Source organism: Chanodichthys erythropterus, chromosome 20 (assembly GCF_024489055.1).
Source record: "Chanodichthys erythropterus isolate Z2021 chromosome 20, ASM2448905v1, whole genome shotgun sequence".
Lineage (NCBI taxonomy): Eukaryota > Metazoa > Chordata > Actinopteri > Cypriniformes > Xenocyprididae > Chanodichthys > Chanodichthys erythropterus.
The window spans coordinates 14,068,686-14,091,473 of NC_090240.1; the positions used below are offsets into that span (position 1 = coordinate 14,068,686).

The window sequence follows — 22,788 nt, forward strand, 5'->3', positions numbered from 1 at the left end:
TGATGTATCAAAACAGTTGTTCCCTTGTCTAATAAAACATACATTAAAGCGTCTTTGGTGTTTCCATGGTTTCTACAAAATAAAACTGGAAATCGATGGTAACGCGGGTATGATGTCATTGATAGGCAGCACATGGAAACGGTCCTTGTCCTGGTTAAAAATAGCTTATTTCTCTGGATTTAAACATTCTTGGAAACATCTGGGATAATGTAAGTACACAAGTCAACAAAATATATAACATTGTTCTAGTGGTTTTGGGATATTTTAATCAAAAAATCTTACATATTGTGAATTTTGCTGAATTTTCAGCATCATTACTCTAGTCCAGTGTCACATGATTCTAATATGCTGATTTGACGCTCAAGAAACATTTCTTATTATCAATAGTTGTGCTGCTTAATATTTTAGAGGAAACTGTGATACATTTTTTAGGATTCTTTGATGAATAAGCAGCATTTATTTGAAATAGAGATCTTTTGTAACATTATAAATTTCTTTATTGTCATATTTGAGCAATTTAATGCATCCTTGCTTAAAGTATTAATTTCTTAAAAAAATAAAATAAAAATCTTACTGACCCAAACTGTTGAACGGTATGTATTTTATTAAATAGGTTACACTTGAAAATATATGAATAACATTGCATTATAAAAATATCAAACCAACTGGCATCAGCAAAAAAAAAACCTAACTAAACTTTTTCTTTGAACTAACTTCCCTTTTCCGAACCATTTACTTATGAGATTCCCGCTACAAGCTCGCATAGACGTGACGGCTCGTGAAAATAAAAATTTGTCCATTTGTTTTGCTTAATTTTAATAAAGTGATAACCTTAACAAAGCCTGTAGTATTTTATAGGGATATAAATAAGAATCTTAACATTGACAAAGCATGTAACACGAAGGCTACTCATTTTCATAAATATACACGGTGAAATAAAAATAAATAAAATGATATGAAAACAATGTCTATAATAATACGAAATAAATCTTTTAATAGCTAGGTTATGACATTTCTTTGTGATGTTATGTTGTATTTATTGTGCATTAGCCACTTATAATATGTTGGGACGGTCAGTTGAGTAACAAGATCGCAGCACATCTCAATTCTCAAATGATGCGTTCTGTGTCCTCAAGTCCTTCAGAGTTTGTTCTTTCAAGGTCGCCTGGCAAGACCGGACTCCACGAGAACGCAAGTCCGTTCTCTGCGTTCTTGGAATTGAGAAACAGCTCATATTCATAAATGACAAAGAACAGTGACATGACTGATGTCGTGGATCACATGACAGTGGACCACAAGTGTAATTCATCACATTAACCCCACTAACATCTGACAACCACGGTGTCATAATACATTTTATAAAATCTTTTGATTTGGTATGATAAATTGGTTTGATATTTTAAAATGCAATGGTATTCAAATGTTTTTAGGACAATGGTACTTTAGGAACAAGTGATCTTTCGAAGTACAGAAATGAGGATGATATGGGTTTAGTCATAGCCTCGAGTTTACACTTTATGTTCCCCCATAAGTCCAGAAATCGATTCAAGGAGAGTTGCAACCTTCAGGCAGCCTAGTTTTAATTCCATCTGCTATCCCTATACTGTTTCTATTTCTCATCCGCTCTTCATCTCTTTCTCAGAGTCAATTGATTCCAGAGGCCTTTCAAGCACCCAATTAAACCCCGCTAGACTAGTCCAGTAGGGCTGGTTTAATGAATGCCAGCTTAGGCCATACTATCATTATCTCTCCTTCCCTCTCCCTGTCTCTCCTTTCCATCCTGTGTAAACTTTAACAAATCATGCTTGGGCCCAAATTGAAATTCATTGATCAATCCATCGTGTAGCTGCGAACCAACATAAAAGGATAAAAGAGAAAGAGTAAGTGAGTGAAAGATGGAGTGTGTGAGGGAGAGAGAGAGATTGGAAATTAGTTTGGCAAAATCCAATCTCAGGGACATGTAGCACAACTGCCAGAACTTATTTAAAAAGCAGACACGGTCCTATCAACACTTACTCCAAGAACAGATGAGAAAGGGGGGAAAACAGATGATGAAAGAGGGGATAAACAGCACAGAAATCCCGCAAGAGCAATCATCTTACTGACCTTCAAGTGCCCGACCACACACTCACACATGAGCCAGGCAATCAGTCACATGTAAGGGGAAAAACGATGGCAAACTGATTAACACAGAGCTATAGAAAAACTAAACAGAGGCGCTAGAATGCAAGTCTGGTGAGGGCGTTCAATGCAAACACAATATAGAGGCTTGTACAATTTTCTCCTGATCTATAAGGCTGATCTACAAACAAGCACAAGGGCAGTAAAGGTCTCATTGGACTTTATCAGAGGCCTGACATCTTTTGAAGCCACACATACACACCTTAGAAGTTATAATGCAGATCTCATTTAACACACTAATGCAATCTTTTTGACAAATATGACCAATTTTGAAAATTTTTATAACTCATTTATGGAGGATAAACTTAGCAAACATTGCTCAGAACAGCAAACATTTGCACGTTTCAATTCTCACTGCTCCAGTATCAACAAAATAGTAATTAGCAGTGTTTGCTGGGGTACCATCACTATTATTATTGCTCATAATTAGGGTTATAGACTTGAACAAAATATTAAACTTTGATGCGTAATTGATCTTGCACGGTTAACGCTACAGACATGGACCAAACCTCAAATTTTCTGGCTTGTGATTTTCATCTTGTTGTCATATTTCTCTCCACAAAGAGAGTGCTTTAAAGGGGTGGTTGCACGCGATTTCACTTTTTTAACTTTAGTTAGTGTGTAATGTTGCTGCTTGAGCATAAACAGTATCTGCAAAATTACAGCGCTGAAAGTTCAATGCACACGGAGATATTGTCTTTTAAAGTTATGGCAGTTTAAAGCCTACAAAAACGGGTGGTTTGGACTACAACGAGCTTCTTCCCGGGTTGGTGACATCATAAACCCTTGCTATTAACATAAACACGCCCCCGGGAACACACAACAAAGTGGGCGAAGCCATGTGGCACAGCATAATGGAAGCGGAAGAGTTGTTTACACCGAACGCGAGCTGCGCGACGCGATGCATCAAAAGATATAGAACCCATTATTATCTGTGATATTTTCTACACTGGATGCGGCGCTGAAGACAGATTCCTGAATCTACACGAGTTTAATGCTGGATTTACACAAAGACTTTTACTGAAAGATGAAGCAGTTCCCACTTTAAAAGCAGAAGCTGCTGTTTATCAGCCCCAAACTGTAAGTACGTTTTATTGTCTTTTAAACGTAATGTTATAGTTCTGTTGCTATTTTTAATGCATCAGGGACATATACAAAGAGCAACTCGTTTCTGCTAGCCAGTTAGCTAAATTCTAGTGCAACAAACACCAACAAACTTCTATGTTCATAGACAAACAGTTGTTCATGCTATAAATTAAAAGATACCTTTACAAAAATGCGACTACTCAGTCATGTATTCGGCAACAGTAAAGCTTTAATCAGGATAAAACTGTATATTGAAAGCTAACAAACAGCAGTGACAGCATCTAAACACTTTGACACAAATACTAAATGAAATACCATTCATAAATGTCCTTTAAAAGCCGCGATTGGAGAGGTTCTGCTGGGTCTGATTCGGCTCAATTTGATACAGCAATGTAGGCGCTATTATTTACTTTCCACCTAAGCGCAGAACTACGAATGGTAAGGGGCGTGGCGTTTCCGGACGCTTCAGCGAATCACGACAGACTGGGCCAGTTACCAACCTGCTGACCAATCTGAGCACATTGCGTATGTCGGAGGGAGTGGCTTCATAGAAGCAGGAAGTCAAACGAGCCGTTCATATGACAGTGGAAACTGAGGTGTAGAATAAAGATAAAATATATGAAAAATACAGCATTTAAAAAAAACCCGAAGCATTAAGACATGTTAAACTGTGCCCCCAAAACACAATCAAGCCTAGAAAAAAAAACACATAACCACCCCTTTAAAACATTTCTTCAAATCACTTCACTTTAATTTCTAAACATTCTTTAATGTGTTGTTTTTAAAAATAGGAAATGCAAGAAATGACGTAAAACATCTTTTCAAATACAGTAAATAATGGAAATATTTTGGTAAACACAATCAGTCATGTAATATGCATTTGCATTTTGAATGGGTAAATGTAATGTAAATCAGGGTTATTATAGTCAACTAGTTGCGGAGGCAACATTTCTATTTTTTTTTAGTTTAACTTAACTTTAAAATAACTAAAACTAAAACTGAAATAAAAATTAATGGAAAAAAATATATATATACATATAAAAAAAGCTAAGTGACAAAAACGCACAACAAAAAAATACCAAAACTTTCACTAAAATTAAAATTAAAACTATAGAAAATATAAAAATGAAAACTAACTAAAAAAATATAAATAAAAACTTTAATAGAATCTCAATTTCACTAAAATAACACATTTGGCTAAAAATATATATAAATACCATCCAGATATGAAATGCATGTTGAAAGGGATAGTTTGACCTTCCCAAAAAAATAAAATTCTGCCATTCACTCACCCTCATGTCCTTCCAAATGCATAAGACTTCAAAAAGTTTCAACCAATGAGGTTTGCTCTTACGTGTCAAGGAAGTACAGAGATACTGTTTACCATATTTGGTGTGCTCTATGTACAGTATGTGCATTGATCAACACGCATAAAGTGTTTTTTTATATGTGAATAAAAGGCTAAATTAAATCTGTTCAACATATAAAGCAATCATGTCTCTTAAGAAGACATATGGATCACTTTTATTGGTGGAATGGACTTTCAGTGGAGGGACAGAAATCCTCAGGTTTCATTAAAAATATCTTTATTTCTGTTTCAAAGATAGACATATGGGTTTAAAGCGACATGAGTGAATAACTGAAGGCAAAACTTTTATTTTTGGCTGAACTATCCCAACTGCTGAACTATTCTATTGGTCTATAAAGTAACACCTGGGTGATTTCTAAGAACTCCCTTGCAAATGCATAGAAACACACTAAAACATCTTAGCATCTGCATACCCCTTTGAAAAAAATCAGCATATGCTGGTTAGCTGTTTTGAAGCATGGCAGCTGGTTTAAGCAGGTCCTTAGCATGAGCTGGTTTAAGCTGGTCAAGTGCTGGTCCTAATAATCAGCTCAGGACCAGCTTAAACCAGCTTGTGACCAACTAAGGACCAGCTCAAACCAGCTGCCATGCTCCTAACCAGCATATGCTGTTTTTTTCAACAGGGTAGTAACACCCTGGCATCACATTTTGTATGGGCGAGTTCTGGAGAAAATGTGAAAATCTAGTATATACAGCTCTTTTCACAAGGTTCATTTTAAAGACATGAAATGTTTTCATTTCAAGAATTCAGTTCTCGTTCCACAATGCGCCCTGTGGCAAGAGTTTTGAGTGATGTCTGTGCAGGGAGAGGGAGATCACTGCACTTTTTGTAACTTTTCCTCAAGCACTTGTTTTATTTGATGATGTTAACAAGGCGAAGGGTGATACCGGATCTGTTTTCCTCCAAGCCATTTTTATTGGAGTGTCAAGTCACCCTCGCAGCTCCTCAAGGACTCCTTTAGAGCACTGCTGCGGTGTCAAGGTAACAGTCAGTCTCAGCAGGAAAGCACTACTGTAATTACCCAAATCACGCCGCGTGTGCTTACAGCACTAATCCCTGTCAGTCAAACACAGTCATTAAGCCTCCCTTTTTACCCTCGCGCCTTCACTTTGTTCCTTTTATTATGAGCTCACTTTCATCTCACGCTCTTGCGTTTTATCTGTTTTTCACAGTCTTTAGCGTGCGTGCAAAATTTAACCTGCTGCCTCTTCATTGTACGCTGGTAGTAAACACAACAAGAGGACCAGTAAACTCACTAAATGCTAGCAGAACTTGTCCGAGAGCTTGAAATTGATTTGACTGTAGAGAATGGGTTGGAAAATTGGTTCACGGCGTGTTCGTGTACACGATAGCATCTCTCGGGAAGGTGCAATGAGGAGGCTCACATCCCGACGACAATCATTAACAAGTACACTAGCAATTAGACAGACACACCATCACTCGATTTAGATTTATCCCCAGGCTCTGCTTTTTCTGTCATTCTCACTAGTAAACAAGCCTATGTCGCTGAACACATTTACACACAAGCCTCTGCGTGAAGCGTTCTTTTAAACACGTTTATGGCAGTCACTTACAGCTCCAACATATCAGATATCGCTAATATTTGACAGCTGCATCAGCTTATATTTACTAGTCCCTGCAGAGGATAAAATGTCTTCCTCCCTCGCTCTCTCTTTCCCTCCCTCTACTGCACATTAATTTTCAATTCTCTTTCTTCTTATAAAGGCCATTTCAGAGCAGAGGAAGGGTAAGTGCAGTCATAGCGAAATTTTTACCCTCACACATTCAGTATGTCCTTTGGTTCACCTGGCTTTGGCAAGACAGCACAAGTCTATGCTCAGGCCTACATGCTGTCAAATACGGCCTTCACTGGGAATTACTGAATTAATTTTGCAGTCCATGAGTCAAATGTACCATTCAGTTAAATATTTAGTTCTGTTGGATGCAAGTCAACTTTGGCGCTCACTGAGATTTTTTTTCTTTTGCACCCGTTTGAGAATCGATGATTAACTGTGCTTAAGTCCAGTTGCATAATCTTGAAATAATGGACTGTTGTGAAAGAAATCAGACCGCATTTAACATCTCCTACTTTTTAATATCTATTTTTGTGCCTGAATGCAATGAGAATAAATGGAGAGCAAATGGAGGCAAACAGACATAAATTTTAAGTGTCTGCTCTGAAGTTTCAGAAGAGATCCCAATTGTATTAAGGGATTTGCTAAAATCTGCAATCAAAATCATTTTAACAACCCAATCTCATGAGAATTCATAATAATTGTACAAGCTGATAATTTTGCATGAATTTTTACAATCTGACTTGTACGAAAACATACGATTTGTAGATAAAACCTCACCATGAAGCTTATATATTGGGCTGTATCAGTAGATTGTATGAAAACATTAATTTGAGATTGCACCAGTTCAAATGAATTCACCACCAGTTTTCCAAATCATCTCAATTTACCATTCAAAAATTCAGATTTGGTAAGAATATTTAATGTTAATGCACCAAGGATACATTTATTTGATTCATGATACAGTGAAAACAGTAATATTTTGAAATAATATTACAATTTAAAATAACTATTTTCTACTTCAATTAATATAAAAATTAATTTATTTTTGTGATGGTAAAGCTGAATTTTCAGCATCATTATTCCAGTATTCAGTGTCACATGATCCTTCAGAAATTATTGTAATATGCTGATTTGCTGCTCAGGAAACAGAAAGTTCAAAAGAACAGCATTTATCTGAAATATAAATACTTTGTAACATTATTAATTACTCAGCTGTTACTTTTGATGAATTTAATGAATTGTTGCATTCCTTGCAAGTATCAATTTATTAAAAAACAAACAACAAACAGTAGTGTTCAACAAGAACTCAAACATTTCTCACAAAATCAGCAGCCCTGGTTGCATTTACTTATGCGTTTAGTCTTTAAATCATGTAGAATGCATGTCTCTGTAGGCTTAATTTCAAATTTAGTATGTGACTTTTCACATACTAAATTTTCCACAGTCAGTCAACGACACATTAGTACACATCTCATGTCTCCAGTCCTCCCTCTAACTCCCACTCTAATTGACTTTTCAAAGTTACTTTGCAATGATGTATTGGTTCACGCTGACCAATCAATGTTGGCCTAATTAAATCCTGTTAATCATCATCTTTTCACAACTTATTCTCAAAACTTCACTTTAAAAGCATGTTCTGGGTTCAATATCAGTTAAGCTCTATTGGCAGCATCCGTGGATAGCCAATTGCAACAAAGTAATTTTCGACTGGTACATCAATTCGAAAAAACAAACAAAATGTGTTTATAGTACTGTACTTACAATATACGTATATGGGGCAAGACATTCTGGAGACTTAAAAAGTGAAATTAATGGTATGATAGTATTTATTTTGTAAAAAAAAAAATAAAAAAAAATTGGTATTTGAGTGGTAAAGTTGTCATCCTTTCTGTGGTGGGACTACCATTCATGGATGAACACATTTATCAGTGTCTTGCCCCATAGATTTCCATTGTAAGTGCATTAAAGGGCTCACCCAAAAATGAGAAAATTGTCATCAATTACTCCCTCATGTCCTTCCAAACCCGTAAGACTTTTATTCATCAAACACAAAAGAAGATATCTGAAATGAAATTTAAGAGAGATTTCTGTCCCTCCTTTGACAGTCCATGCAACTACCACTTTGTCACTCCAAAAAGTTAATAAAGAGATCATAAAACTAATCCATATGAATTGAGCAGATTAATCCAAATTTTCTGAAGAGACTTGAACACTACATGAGAAAGAGATTCAATTCAGGCTTTTCTTCACATGTAAACACTGATCAGCAAACGAAGAGAAGCTCAACCATACTTGCTTGACACACGAGAATGAACCTCATTGGTCCTTGCAGAAGGTCAAATGTGCTGCGTAACACGCAAGAACAAACCTCATTAGTTCTTGAGGAAGCTCAAACATGCTGCTTAAAACACAAGGAGGAACCTCATCGGTTCTTGTAGAAGCTCAAACATGCTGCGTAACACGAGAATGAACCTCACTGGTTCTTGTGGAAGCATCACGGTTACCTATCAATACCGGTATATCACAACACCCCTATTGCAAAACATAAAACCTTTCTCCTAAATAACATTTAACATGGAAGCCATGTCATGTGTGATTAACTGCATCAGATATCAGCTTAATAAACATACTGAATAAGTCTAAATTCTAAAAATATGGAAAAGTTTAAGTGACAGTTAGATTTAGGTGACAGAAAACATTGAGGAAAAAAAAATAGGGAAAGTGACTGCATAACTGACCACTTGTGAACCACTTTTCTTTTTGGCAGTTTAATCAGTGGAAATTTTCCAATGAATTAAGAAAACCCCCACATACAAATATGAGCTTTACATGTCACTGTTCAAAGCCTTCTTTTCTGGCCTAATTTTGTAGAGCTCTACCATTGTTAAATTAACTTTCTCTCTGTCATTCACATGGAGACCTCATGACCAACACAATTAGCCTTTCACACAAATTTAGGGAAAATTGGAGAAAGCAAATGAAGTGGAGCCCTAACCTATCAAACAGAGTTAAACAAAATGACTTAAATTACCTCAGCTCTTCAGAAACCTGTATTAGGTCAGGCTTATCTACTTGTGAGATAGTTTTATTGGTGGAACTAAATTGTAGGCATGTTAAGAGAAAAGGCCAGGATAGAGGGCCAATAAAGAGCTGGGTAGATAAGCAGGGAGACGAGTGAACGCAGTGATGTGTGAAATGAGAGAGAGCGCAGACTGACTTGACAAGGTGGCTTAAAGCCATGACGGGATGAAAAAAGAAAAAGAAAAAGAGAAAGAGAGAGAAAGCTTGAATCTCTCAAGATTAAATATTCAAAGATGTTTTGACATGATAAAGGAAGGATTTTGTCAAAGCATTTGACTGTGTTATCACTAATTTTTGCTTTCCAGACTATTTGATAGTGATTGGACAACTGCGGAATTATGCAAATATTTCTGTCAAATGACACTGTATAACTGATAAAAACAGTGTAGCTGATCCAATTTCAAGTTTATTTTTTCAGAACCTATAATGTTGAAAAGAGATCATATGTCACTTTTATAATGGAAATGAAAACTGCTGTAAAAGAGTTCGGCAGCAAACTCCCATTATGCATTGAAGAAAATGAAATTGAGGCTCCCTACATGTTGAAACTACTTATATATTTGCATATATATGAATATTTTAACTTCTAATATATTCCATGTTATACACTATATTATACTTTATATTATATATTGACATTTTTTCCATTTCAGTGAGGTACAGTCAAATTTCAGCAAAACTGCCCTCACAAAAAGGTCCATTGTCTACTGTCAATAGTATAGTGATGTGTGAACGATGTATATGTTAACACAGATATCACTTTCAAACCAAGCAGGTTTCTGTTGGTCATCACAGTGAATCCACATGACCATCTTGAACCCGTTGCAGAATCAGAGTGGGGAAATCATTCATCTTCACATGAAATTCCACATGGATTTCTATTGAAGTGTTTCATGAGATGAGTAGTACAAGGACACTGTATATGTAACAGAAGATTGATCTGTGTGTGTCCTGCTCTTTTCTTAAGCCAAAACATTTTATACCTTGCAGTCATAGCTCAGTCTGGAAGTGAAAGAACAAGAGAGATAAGTACCAAAATACACATGCAAAGACAAGCACTTGCTATATGCAAGTATGCATGCATATCGATACAGCTGCTGACTCAGCAAAGGAAACATGTGAGACGCAAATGAAGTGGAAGCACCCAATAACCCTGAGCCTAACTCTCAGCTTTCCACATGGCCAGAGTGTATGTGTGTGTGTGTGTGTTTATACGAAGCTGAAAGTGAGTGAAGCACTGGAGAACTTCATATGCCTGCGTACCTGTGGTAAGCATGGAATATTTCAACAAACAAGGAACAGACCTTCTGTATGAGCTCCTGTGTGTGTGTAAGTGATGGCATAAAGCCAAGCCCTGACTGATGTTCCATTCTGAAAACATTTATGTTGACCTGCTAATGGCAACCATGCTGCCGTTCAAAGAGAGCGCTAAAGAAACAGAGAAAGACACAGAATTCAAACACACTCTTACAAATAAAGGTTCCAATTAGGACCAAAAGGGCTTTACCAGTCTGATGTCATTGGAGGACTTTTTTAGTTTCAACAAAGAACTTGTTATTTTTCAGTTCTTTAGAGAATCTATGTGGTGTTTTAAAGAACTCAAATATGGTAAAGAAATGAATACGGGTTTAAAATGTAACATTAAGAAGTATTAAACATCAAGGATCTTCAAACAACCCAAAATGCAATGCAATTGGTTGTTAGCAAGAATTTACCATGTTTAAAACTGTAGCTATGTTTACATGCAATCACATAATTCATTAGTAATTGAATTGATGGCTCAATCAGGCTGAGAATCGTCAACAGATTTAATTGTGCTTTATTCAAATACATTTTTAATTGTGTTGGAAGGGGTAGTGTAGACCTGAAATAATCAGATCAATAAGAACCAATTAAAGGGGTTATGAACTGCATTTTTTAATTACGTTGCCTATGCTGCACTAATAATGACTTTGTTTTGTTTTTACATTAAAAACTAATATTATTTGGAAATACAAAGCCATTTTCTACCCTGATTTTAGTCCTCTGTTTAAAGATGTGATAAGCGATTTCTGAAAAACCCTGTTAAAACCGAGCAGCATTACACACTTGTAGCCAATCAGCAGTAGGGGGCGAATCCACTCATGATGGGGGAGGAGAGAGAGTGAGCAAGAAAGAGATTTGAAGAAAGACTAGAAAATGAGATGGCTGAGAGCCATTACAAAAGAGAAATGGTCAGAGGAATATCACTGGAAAAAGAAGGGTTATGATCAAGCAAGAGCTTTAGGACCCAAGAAAGAAAAGCTTTCCAGCACTAGAGAGATTGAAGCAGGAAGGCCTGAAAACAGACACCGAAGTTGCGTTGTTTCTGCTCCATAAGCGAGTAACATTGTTTTTGCTGTTTCACAGAACCAAGATATGCTGTTGTTGTAAAGTTAAACCCAAAGTATAGTTCAGTTTTTACACGTACGTGAGGGTCAGTGTACAGTCACAGAGTATGAGCATACTGTACGCGCACTGCCGGTATTGCAGGTCGCACATAATTTTTTGCTGTAATTAGTTTATCCACAAGGTGGCAGCTGTAACCTGGGGGCGTCGATACACAAGATAGTCAAAGAAAAACTGCATAAACAGAACAAACCAGAATGCGTACAAGCTACAGCGACAATGGAGGCCTACATAGATGAGAGATTGTGCGAAGACCTGCACCTTTTAATGGGTGGGTCTCTTTCAAGACTTCATTGTAAACGCGCACTGTGATTTTCAAACATATTTGCATATGAAAACTAATGAACTCTTTTGAAAACTTTTACTGCTGCCAAGATTAAAGGTGCTGTAGAACGTCTTTTCAAAAGATGTAATATAAGTCTAAGGTGTCCCCTGAATGTGTCTGTGAAGTTTCAGCTCAAACCCCATAGATTTTTTTTTTTGTATTCATTTTTTTAATTGCCTATTTTGGGGCATCATTAAATATGCGCCGATTCAGGCTGCGGCCCCTTTAAATCTCGTGCTCCCCTCCCCCGGAGCTCACGCTTGCCTTAACCAGCATAAAGAAAGTTCACACAGCTAATATAACCCTCAAAATGGATCTTTACAAAGTGTCCGTCATGTAGCATGTCTAATTGCGCAGACATTAATACTAGCTTGTGTAATGCCTTGAAAATGAGCTGGCATATGCAAATATTGGGGGCGTACAATATTAATGATCCCAACTGTTATGTAACAGTCAGTGTTATGTTGAGATTCGCCTGTTCTTCGGAGGTCTTTTAAACAAATGAGATTTATATAAGAAGGAGGAAACAATGGAGTTTGAGACTCACTGTATGTCATTTCCATGTACTGAACTCTTGTTATTTAACTATGCCAAGATAAATTCAATTTTTAATTCTAGGGCACCTTTAACTAATCAAATTCTTGAACTTGTGCACATGTGCAGTGCCGTGATGCGTATGTTTACACGTTTTACATCTTACATCTACGAATGTTTGTATGTTTATTTACGTTCTATGAATGGGTCAGTGAAGGAGAAAAAAAAAATTGCTAAAAAAGCTCTTCTGACATACAGTATATCTTTTTAGATATATCATCAAGATAAAAATGACTGACAAAAATGGCGTTATACTCACGGTGAAAAATACGAAAAAAACATTTAGTATTATTATTTCTTAAAACAATTTTTTTTATATACATAAAATTTTAACAGATAAAATAATACTTTTTTAAAATACTTAATTTTAATTGTTTTTGCAGTGTCCATTTGTTAAAGTACTTCCAATAATTTGCAATTATTTCAAACCTCACCAAAAGTGTTTTATTGTGTGATAGAGAAATTATTAATTAAACCTGCTCACTTCATACTTATCGGAGAGTAAAAATTGTACCTGAAAGTACAGTCAAAACTGTACTTCTCAAAAAATCATCAGTTTCCTCTTAACAAGCTGGGGACAGCACCATGTCATGATCACGATATGAGTAGATAGAGGTTGAAGGTGTGGTGATCAAACAGCCTGCAATGTATTGAAACAAACACACATGAGCTTCCAGGAAATATGGTCTGTACACTCACACACACATCCTAGTACAGACACGCACACCCCCCACACACTCCTGCTGTTGAGCAAACAGAGTGTAACAGGGGTGAAGAGCTCTTGAATACAGAGTTCCCGCTACCTGCTGTGCACTTCAATTCAAGAACAAGACTCGAGGAGGAAAGAGAAAAGAGGGCATCTTCCCTCACCTCTGCACTTTGTATATACCTAACAAAGACTAATAAAACCCCTATTTCCTAAGTTTCGGAAGTTGAAATCCTGGATCAAGCCTGATCTGTTCTGCCTGGATGACCCCAAGAGCTGGCAGTAAGCTGTGCCGCCCCATGTATAAATAGGGTAATCGCGAGTGATGATTCGATTGTTGTGGGTCGATTATAAGATATGTTATGCTGGCATGTTTGTTTTTTTCTGTTTAATTAATTTGCGTAAACTACTGAATTAAAATTTTCTCCTTCATAACAAAGTCTCTTAGACATGCACACATATGCGGAAACAGACAAAGAATACAAAAGTTACGAAACACATTACTTTCAAATAGAGATGCACCAGTCGACCGGTCATAAATTAGAACCGGATGGTTTTTAGCTTTATTTTGGCCGACTTGCACACAAACTGCATTGCAATAATTTGGAAATATTACGAAGTCTGTAAACAGGATGTCAACACAGGCCAGAGAAGGGACACAAAGAAGAGAACAGAGATGTGCCAACAGAGAAAATACTATACAAAACACAGCAAGCTCACTGTTTGTGATGCTTGAAAAATTGGAAGAAAATATAAATATTGAATTGGGGGTTTATATGAATGTATCTCTGTCACTGTCTTCAGAAAAGTTTTGATGGCATTTTCTTTTCCACTACCTCCATATAGTAGTATTTATAAGCACAGCGCTGCTTTGTGTACAGCGATACCCAAAGAAACTGCTGCTGTTTCACAAGCGCCACCTACTGTCAGAGAGTGAATCTGCATTTTCATTCAGTCCGTCTGCTGTTTTTGTTTTGTGCAGGCATGTCTTATGTAGCAAGACCATTCTGTCTTTGTTTGGATTGTGATTAAAATGCAGTGGTTGCTTCTAATTTCAAATGACTACAGATATTTTTTAAGGCCAATTTGGCCTGTTATAGAGCAAATAAACAACAAATACATTTGCTTAAAGAAAAAAAAAAAAAAAATCAGCAACCGATATTGGAATCGACCAATTTGCTTAGGAAAAAAAAAAAAACAATTTGATTCAGCCATGAAAAATCATGATCAGTGCATTGCTACTTTCAACTACTTTCAATAAAAAAAGTTGTACAGTAGGTAATGTAACATGTAATGTGAAGAAATCCTGTGAACAACACTCTAGGGGTCAGGAAATATAATAAGTGGTCAGAATATAACCATGTTCGAAATGTTTTTTAAAGGAAAATTAAGGTGTACGTTATATAAGCGATGTTGTTGAATGCATTACTGCATTAAACACCTGCATAAAAACTTCTCAGTAAATAAAAAACACCTACAAGACCTGAAACAGAACGTGCCTCAGACAGGTGAGAAAAACGTCTCGGGTTACTTGTGTAACCCTGGTTCCCTGAATAAGGGAACGAGACGCTACGTCATATGACGTTATAGTTTCCATGAAAGGGAACAAATGCGTCATGTAAGGCATTACTTTCCATTAAAAGTAACTAAGTAATGTAATTAGTTACTTTTTTAGGCAGTAACACATTATTGTAACACATTACTTTTAAAAGTAACTTTCACCAACACTGATTATTGTATTATGTGATTTCAGAAATTACACATTTGTCTTCTCAACTACTGCGGTCTTATTTGACAAGCTGCTGTGTAATAATTCAACCTTTGCTAAACATTCTGTAAGGCTTAGGTAAAGGCACTTGTTTGAACAATGACTGTTCAAGTAAATGGCTCAAAAAATGCTACTGGAAATGATCGCCCATGAGCAAAGATGGCAGATTTCAAACTCTGCACTTGTGGCGGGTCCTGAATCAGACAACCAACAGCGAATTGAGATGAATGAGAATGTTAACAGATAGCTTTTTCCAGGTATTATAGCCCTTCTTAATAAAACACACAATCACGGTTCTCTCCGTCTATCTCTAGTGTTTTCTTGATTTTTGGTGGAGCTTTTCATGTTTTCAGTGACTCACACCCTCATTCTTCTCCTCATATGACCTCCAAGCCCTATTGAAGTCCATTTGCGTCAGTGTGATTATGTGTCTTCCCTCTTAAAATATTTAAGATGTTTTTGCTGTTAGTGTTCTGAGGTGAGCTCTGAGTACATGAGCGTGTTGCAGTATAGAGCTATGCTTTACTTACTTTTAGCTATGAATCACTTAGGAGACATTATATGTTGCATTATACATGAATCTTTGTAGAACCCCCTGAAATCTTTCACATATACAGGTCTGCACATGTACACTGTAAACCTACACTGCATAAACATGTTGTTAATGGCTTCCTATTGTAGAAGTTTAACCGCTGACATTGGTGTGTCACATATTTATGCAAACACTACAAATTATATTTTCTCTGAGGCATAATGTCAAAATGTCAAAGTGGTGAAATCATCATGAGATCGTAAAGAAGAAAAGGTGTTTTCTTGAGGGGAAAAAAAAATGTTTTAAACAAAGTCAGTGTGGTGTGTATCCAACAATTTTTTTTGCCACTTCTTTGGACAAGAAGACATAGTAAAACATCACTTTCTGTCAGTTTTACAGCAGCAAAAGGAACACTGTTGTGTTTACATGCTACTCGTGAAATCCTTTCATTGCCACTGTAACGACGGACAAAACATGATAAAAACAGCTCATACACACACAGTCATCTTGAAATCATTTGATTCGATTAGCATCTTCTGATGGACTTAGATGGTTTTGCTGACAAAGGGAAAGTGTGTTTAGCAGTTTCTGCCAAAGAACCAGTATTTCTGAATGGGCTGATGCTGGGATTTAGCGAATTTTAAGCAAAAGTTTTTGATGAAAGTACTGTATACCACCAGAGGTGGATTTAGCGGCTTTTGCATCTGAACTCTTCATACATTTTTATGCTTATTTGTATAACACTTTTCAAAATACATATCATTTCAAAGCAACTTTACAGAAGAGCCAAAGGTGAATGTGTCAAGGGGAAAAAAAAAAAAAATTACACACACACACACTTGTTCAAAAATGTGTGTGTGATGGTGTCTGTGGCCTTTTTACAGTAAGTGTGTTTGTGTGAGCAATTAGACACACTGCCCCATTTACAGCAGCAGAGAAATTCAGCACATGCAGGCAGAGCAAACGCTGGCTGAACTGGACTCTCAACAGCACATGACTAAGTGTGTGGTCAAAAACAGAAAACAGTCAGACATGTATGATCATGAACCAAATCTATTATAAAGGAAGAAACATTCAATAAACAGCCTATAAGATTCTGTGTGGATTCACAAACTCCTTTATGGGTAAAAAGAGGCTGTCAATATGTCACATGGTGTCACTAGAAAGGTAATAGGTCAGTTATGTGAATGACCTTAATACGACAACAAAATCTCTTTGGCTTTGTTCACAGTGCACATAAATCCTCTTTGTTTTTCAAATTTATCGTTTTGTGAGTGATGAAATATGATTTGTTTGTTCACAGTGTGGTCTATATCTGATGTATCTACCTCTATAGTAATGACTTAAACGCAAGCCTGATGCCAAGAGATATTTTTTTCTACAACACCTGAGAGCCAGTGTGGAAATAAATGACAGAAAACTGGAAATTATGTCTTTGTTCATTATATTCATCATTCATGACATCTCAATACAGTGCTGAACACACAAGGTGCATCAGACTTAAGTGTCACTCATTCAATATTAACTGCATAGTGAATGCATGTGACCTAAAATGAGTGAATTCAGACATTACTGCACTTTGTGACACTATGTACTCTACCATTCTAAAGTTTGGGGTCAGTAACCCTGCAAACACGTCCAGTTGGGGCCCACATGGGCCTCGCTTGGGCTAGTTGGGCTTCGGCTGGGCATGGGCTCAGGGTGGGCTGTTGTTGTTGGGCCCCACATGGGCAGTAGATAGGCTAAAGGGCTCCATTCAAAATGGACTGTCAGACATGGATGCTATTTTTAACAATATAGATTCTGGGCTAGGTCCACTTTTTATACAAATTTTATTAGATTAGCTGCTCTCTGTAACTTTTTTGTGTGTTTTAAGATTTACAAAAATTTTATAATGAAAATGTACAACATTCATTTTCAATCCATCCATCTAACAATCCATTTTCCTAACCGTGTTTTTGTCTTACCCCGAATCATTATACATTTATAATAAGTGTTTATATTGGGACTATTTCAGGCCGGTCAAGTAGGAATCGCTGCGGAGGAGCAAAGTCCCTGCGTGACTCGTCATAGACATAAACAGGAGAAGTAGTTCCGGCTGCAGTGTTCTTCCGCAAGAAGAATTCTGTTTATTAATCGCTAGAGCGCCAAATTGCAGGCTGCAGCTAAACAGTTGTCTTAAGAACGTTGTACGAGTTTCAAAAGACAAGTTTGTACGGTTTCAACCGTAATGTTCAAACCGTAAGCAGTGCGCTCTCTGTGCAGCGCACATCTGGAAAGCTCCACCCCCATCGCCGAGCGAAAGAACCTGCCCAGCAACAACTTTGCCGCCTCTTCAGTAGTCTGCTGTCCGTTAAGGATCCTCGAGTTCACCGGTGTCGTCGTGTGGACAAAAGGCAGGTAAGAGTATAATAAACTGGGGATGATTTTACCGCATGATGTTAACCTAAAGCTTTTTTGGAAAGTATTAGTTACGAGGAAAGCTTTTAGCAAATGTTTGTGCATTAGCAGATGTAGCTTAAACCTGGTTAAAGCGTTGAACAGACGACTTTAATTTATTAAGTCAGTAGCATTTGAGCTTATTTGAGTGGTTGACTTAAATATATTGTTTAGAAGTATTTGGTTGTACACTTCTTAGCAAGGCAGTCGAACAGGTATTAGCAAGCTGTTAAAAAGGCTGTAAAATGCCCATTTCTCCGCTTTTACCAGCTGGTGGAATTTTAATATTTGCACTTGTTGCATTTACAGTTAAAGCAAAAACACTGATGAAAGTCCATGTGAATGTCAGCAAAGTTTTATCGGCTAGGGTGTCGTGCCAATTAAGGCCCCACATATCCCCGCCATGATTTGCATCCCCTGGCCACGGGAGCGCGCGTGCACTCTGCTGCACTTCGAAACACGGCAGGTGAAAACATCGTTTTCTATGCAGTGATCAATTTTGAGATTTTGAACCAGTTTGCTCCCTTAACATGTAAGCTTTCATGTCAAAATAAAAAATTGTCAACATTACACATTAAGGTGGTTATTTCATTATATTTTGTCAACTTGTGCCTTTAGATTTCTACCGTAAATCACCAAACGTTAACAGGGTTTTCCTGCGTTTATTTTTTTAGCGGCCGACAAAACAATTTTTTATCCCGCCAAAGCCCGGTTTATGAGTGATGTAGATGCCTGCTGCGCATGTTAACTGAGTGACAGAGAGAACGAGCAGAGAGCCCCTCCCCCGCCCCTCTCTCTGTCTTCAAAATAAGAACTGTCTTAACTCTCTCATATTTCACATATTAATCAAAATCAAAAGGTCAGAAGACCCAATCCATGTTGCACGTGGCGCATTCGGACAATTTTGTGGGTGTGCACTCAAAAAATGTTGACTCTTCTCTGACAAGAGAAGTAGTTATCTTCTATTACTATTAAAAGTTTATTCATTTATTTCAATGTTTTAAATATTATACACTTACTGATAATAATTAATTTAATATATATATTTTGTTTGTAGGTTGTGGGTGTCATTAGAAATGTAAAATTTGCTCTGGATGAAACTAATTGCCACTCTGTTTCCCACAGCAACGTATGAAATTGCCCACACAAAATTAGTTGAGTATGAACAGAACACAGATGTACCAACCGAGTCCGATTCTACAGAGAATATGGGAAGGGGAAGCGCAGAAAGAGGTGAGGCTATTTGAATTACTACTACTAAATGGATGGTGAAAAATTTCCCAATGACACAGGAAGGACATGTTTTGTGGGAGTTTTGTTAAGTGTATTTGGCTCAAAGCTGTCAAAACGAGGGAGGTAGACAACAGATATACGATTAAGAAATAAATAATATTAAATGTAATCAGTTAATAAAAGTAACAATCACGTTTTGAGGGGAAAAGAGATGTATACAAATGGATGTGTGCATGCCTGAAGGGAGCATGGGGTGTTGGAACAGATGTTAAGGATCAATGTGAGGGTCTCTCTGGTATCTAGAGTGTAGATACCAGAGATGTATATATTTTTTATGTATATATTTTTTAACCAACTGTTTTTAAAACACTTAAACTCATTGATTGTGCTTGTATATTATAGATTTCTAGGCGAGTGATTTTGTCCAGTGAGGATGAGCCCCATCAGGCCTACACCTCCATCCACCCTCAGGTCATCACCTCCACTATAAAAAAAAAGAAGTCAACTTGACATTATTTGTTTTCTGGAGAAAACTATTCTGTACCAAATCTTTTGTAGTTGAGCCAATTCAACATTTAATGTCTATTGGATACAGAAGTACTTAAGAATTTAATTTATATATATATATATATATATATATATATATATATATATATATATATATATATATATATATATATATATATGTGTGTGTGTATTAAAAGATTTTTTTGTTGTACAAGATTTTTACAGTGTGGATTTTTGCTGAACCAACACAACAAAATTATTCATTTCAAAGTTGTGTTTTTTTTGTTTGTTTTTTTTTACAGCGCACCAGCTGCATCCACCCTCTGATCTGTGCCGACACCTCCACCGGGCTCCATCCACCCTCAGATCTCTGCTGACACCTCCATGGCCTCCATCCAACTGGCAGTACAACTTTGTGGGCCGAAACGGGAAGAGAGAGTTCAAGGCCTTAAAACTGTATGAAGTAATGGTAGGTGTGCATGTGGATAATGTTTTAAGTTGTACTGAGACTAGAAAGCTGTCACAATACCCCAAAGTTATAAACATTATTTACTGGCTATGTTTACTTGCACCCAAATAATCCATTTGTAATTGGATTGACAGCTCAATCAAATTGAAAGACGTTCATGTAAACACCTTAATCGATCCGACTGAGCTTGATCCGAATGAAATTTCGATCGGATTGAAAGGGTCGGTTTATTCCTTTTCTAATCCAATCCAACAGCAAAAAATGACCATGTAAACGCTTAAATCCGACTACTTTCTCATTCGTTCTCAGAAGACTCTGGGGCACATGCGCAGTGCAGTGTTGACACGCATTACGCAGTGCACAAAGTCGGTGCTTGAAGTTTTTTTAAGTCGGTGCTTGAAGTAACGCTGCACTTAATTTTCATTGATGACTGCAGTGTTAGGAAATAGTATTATAGCATACACTCTAAATAATTTTAATTATAGGCTATAATTCATTGTAATAATAGACCTAAAAAAAAATTAAATCATTTTTAAAGATAGCTAATAGCCTAATCTTTTATTATTCTCACAGCACATATAATATTAATATAATAATAAAAGAAGCTGAACCTAATAGTTATAATAAGACTAGAAAAATGTAACAGGCCTACATTAATTGGAAATACCAAATCCTCTTAATATTGCCAAGATTTGAAGCTGTTGACAATATCTCTTGCTATCGTCGAGACATGATAATCGTCTGTTGACGCAACCTGGGTTACCGCATGTGTGACTGATATGACGTCACACACGCACAGTGTGTGCGCAAACGTTTTAATCACAATGTATATAAAACACATATAAACGGATATTTGAATCAGATTACAATGTTTAGAGTACATGTAAACAGATCTGCAATCAGATTCAATTCATTCGGATTGGTGAAAATTGGTGCATGTAAACGTAGCCACTGTGTATGGAGTTGCAAGTAAGTTGCCTAACTTGTGTGTTTAAGAGTATGTGTAGTTCTAATAATAATCTTAATTTATGTAGCACTTTTCTTTACATAGTGGTCTTTACAGTCCTGGCTGAGAGTTGTGTTGGCACATATAAAGTAAGTGACCGTTATATTTGTTTCTTGCAGGAGGCTTAAAGAAAAGCACCATGACCAGCCAAATCACCTGTAAAGCTGCAGAGAAGGCGGTCTCCAAGTGGCTCATTGGTGCTAGGGACTGAGGGGATGTGGGGGGGGGGGTAATAGACAGGCCCGACAGGCAACCCCTTAACAAGGACTTCAGGCTTTGGGTTCATTTGAGGTGGAAAGTAGCTAATCCTGTCTAACAGTGAGGGAACACTGAGCAAAAGTTTTCTTAATGAGAGTTTTCTTAATGTTTTTCTTCATTTTATTTAAATAAAAAGGTAATTAATTGTATTACTGGTCTTGTTATTATTGTAGCTCATTTAATCCAAGGTGTTTGGGTCTTTGGGACCCGTTTTAAAGGTTGCTAAAAGAAAAAAATATGCTATTTATTATTTTTTCTAACACAAACTCATTGGCCGTCTGAGTGCGGGAGTGTTGTCTTTCTGCACCTGCTATTCCCACACAAAGTTACAAAATTGTTACATTTCAAGCATTTTCACCTATTCTGATTAAGTTCTAAGAAATAATCACTAATAATGATAAAATCTTTTCTATTTTTTTTATTGAATTTCCTTGGTTTCTCACAAAAAACAAACGATCATAAATGCGATCTCACAGGGGTAAATAGCTAAAGTAAACATTTGTCAAGTATTTTTTACATGAATTGTTATGGCTGTGTTGATTTAAAAGCCTAATAATGTGGTGGGTCCACCAGACCCGGTAAAATTGGCTGTGTAAAAAAAATATGAACACGGGTTACAAAACTGTATGGGCTGACTGTAAAATAAGTCCCCAAAAATGAATTTGTTAGCCCATAATAATGGTTATTACCCTTATGGGTAGAATAGCAGGGGCCCATGAGCAGCCCACATGGGGCCCAGGTAAGTGTGGGCCCCAGATGGGAGAAACCTGGGTTGCCCGTGTGGGTTTTAGCTAGGGCCCATGTGAAGCCCAACTTCAGCCCATCTGGGCTTGCCCACATGGGGCCACCATGGAACCCCCGGACAAAACTAACTGGGCCCCATCTGGGCAGCCCAGATGGGGCCCACTCACCAGCCCATATCCAACCCTTATGGAACCCACATGGGTGTGTTGGCAGGGAAGATTTAATTTTTTTTGAAAGAAGTCTGCATTTATTTGATACAATACAATAAAACAGTAATATTGTGAAATATCACAATTTAAATTTATAGTTTTCTAAATGTTTTAAAATGTAATTTATTCCTGTGATCATAGCTGAATATTCTCAGCATCATTATTCCAGTCTACAGTGTCACATGATCCTTCAGAAATCATTCTGATATGAAGAAGAAGAAGTAATATTTCTTATTATTATCAATTGAATGCACCCTTTTAGAGTTGCACAATTAA

The 22,788-nt window shown here is 36.9% G+C and overlaps 1 protein-coding gene and 1 long non-coding RNA gene across 8 annotated transcripts in view; one reads left to right on the plus strand and one right to left on the minus strand.

Moving 5' to 3' along the window:
* The window catches only part of sulf2b (sulfatase 2b), a 245,852-nt gene that overhangs the window by 213,318 nt on the left and 9,746 nt on the right, over nucleotides 1-22,788 (minus strand). The window lies entirely within an intron of this gene.
* Nucleotides 17,923-21,688, plus strand: LOC137009854 (uncharacterized). The gene is made up of 5 exons (XR_010892969.1): nucleotides 17,923-18,047; nucleotides 19,212-19,319; nucleotides 19,722-19,790; nucleotides 20,129-20,295; nucleotides 21,421-21,688. It is a non-coding gene; the product is annotated as an uncharacterized lncRNA (long non-coding RNA).